The following is a 2,500-nucleotide window of genomic DNA, read 5'->3' on the forward strand; positions in this document are numbered from 1 at the left end:
GTCCTCCTGCTTCATTAATGTGTACTCCGATCATTTAATCTATACGTTGGACGAAAGAGCTAATGTCGATACGATTGCATGCAGACGGACGTGTAAGGTCCATCGACGGTGTTTGGACATGGGATTCGGTCAAAGACGGGCTGAGGTCAGGTCACCAACTGCATTTAACTCTGCCTCTCCCCTCATGGCCGATCCATTTGATTCTAACTCTGGCAATCTTATTAAAAAAACTAATCCTAACACTGCCAGTGCTGTAAAACGGGATTGAACTTGAGTTTCGTCATCGTAAGTTGCGTCTACCGAGTATGGTACAATCGAAAAAAGTATGGTGCAACTATGACAGTAGGTTTGAACATACACTTCAGCAACAATTTATGGTTATGAAACTTACTATTTTTGCTTGCCTATTTTTGTAGTTGTCACTCGCCTCCCGGTCGAACACCAATCATATGTGTTGTTGGACAAACAAATGCATGGGGCAGTTAGGGCATCTCCAATGGCAACCAATAAATTTTCTCCCGCATCCGTCCGTGGACAGGAGGGGACCAGTATGCGAACACAGATGCGGGATGTAGCCATCCAACCGTAGCCGCATATATTTTTGCAACAACTTGAACCAATCGGACAAAATTTGATCAAATCGGATGAATTTTGATATAAACATGGCGAATTTCATTGAAACTATAATAATTTGTACATAAAACCGGACGATATTTCGTTCGTTAATTAAAAACCGAAAATAAAACCCTAAACTATCCTATACTTCACGATGACCTCGTAGGCCATGCCGGGCTGGCCGGCGGCTCCTCCTCCGTCATCGCGGCCTGACCCGGCGTCAGAGTCGTCGTCGTCGAGCTTGGGCCGGCGGAAGGTGGCGGTATCGTGGCAGGGCCATGTGAAGGGCCGGTCAGCCACTTCAATGCGGCGCAGCGGCCGGAGTTGGTTCCTCGGGAACCTGCGTCCGCATTGAAGCGTCGGCTATCGAGAGGTCGCGTCGGTCAGCGCCGCCCTCCCTCCCTCCGACCACATCGCGACATTAATGTCGGCATGAATGCGACATGGTAAGCGGTGCATTTATCGGAAGGAAAGCGCGGGACGGGTGGGTGACGGGTTTTTGGTGGGACAGGGCGGTCAGAAGCGGGCGTGGGATTGGTCCGGACTCTCGCACCCCCCCCCCCACTCCCACGTCTGCCTCCAGTTTGCGGGAGAAAACCCGTCCGGACAGCGCCGCTGACCGATATAGGCCCGCGTTGGATGGCTTCGGTTGTGGGAGGTTTGAGGGTCGGCGTTGGAGATGCCCTTAGCTGGGACCCCCACGTTTGTCTCCAGTTTGCGGGAGAGAACATGTCCGGACAGCGCCACTGACCGATACAGGCCCGCGTGGGATGGTTTCCGCGGTCTGGACAGCGCGGTCCGGACGGTTGTGGGAGGTTTGAGGGTCGGCGTTGGAGATGCCCTTAGCTGGGACATAGCCTTTTACAATATTGATGGCACGGAAATACATAGAAGCGGACGAGCTCTCCTGCTCACTAATCGGTGAACATTTGTCAAATGCACGTTGAATTTTTTTTCAAATATACACGAGTATTTTTTTAAACACGCGTTGAACATTTTTCGAAGACATGTAAGATATTTTTGTAAATATATGGTGAATAATTTGTGAATGTGCTGACGTTTGCTAAGATACACAATGACATTTTTGAAATACATGGTGAAAATGTTTTGAACATACTTTTTTTCAAAAACATGTCGAACATACTATGAACAATATTGAAAAACACAATGATTTTTTAAATACAAAAGGACCATTTTTTAAAAAATGTCATTGTGTATCTTAGCAAACGTCGGCACATTCACAAATTATTCACCATATATTTACAAAAATATCTTACATGTCTATATTACACAATTACATTTTTCGAAGACATGTAAGATATTTTTGTAAATATATGGTGAATAATTTGTGAATGTGCTGACGTTTGCTAAGAAACACAATGACATTTTTTAAATACATGGTGAAAATGTTTTGAACATACTTTTTTTCAAAAACATGTCGAGCATACTATGAACAATATTGAAAAACACAATGATTTTTTAAATACAAAAGGACTATTTTTTAAAAACAATCCAATGAACATTTTTTAATACATGATGAACACTTTCACAGATTAAAAAAATGTTGATGTAACAATAAAAAGTGTTTAACGCATGATGAATATTTCTATATTACACAATGTATACACTTGAATTACACTATGAATAATTTTAGTGCGTGAAAAATATGTTTTAAAATAAATTATGAATTTGTAAAAAAAATATGCGATGATTTTTTAATTAACACGATGAATATTATTAACACACATATAAAAATATTTTTCAAATACATGCGAAATTTTTGTATACCCACAAATTTCTTCGATGTACGTGAATATTTTATGTTTTTAGCACGTGTATTTTACTCAAAAGAGTAAAAAAATAGAAAATAAAATGTAAGGAACAC

Source organism: Triticum aestivum, chromosome 4D (genome assembly GCF_018294505.1).
Source record: "Triticum aestivum cultivar Chinese Spring chromosome 4D, IWGSC CS RefSeq v2.1, whole genome shotgun sequence".
Classification (NCBI taxonomy): Eukaryota; Viridiplantae; Streptophyta; class Magnoliopsida; order Poales; family Poaceae; genus Triticum; species Triticum aestivum.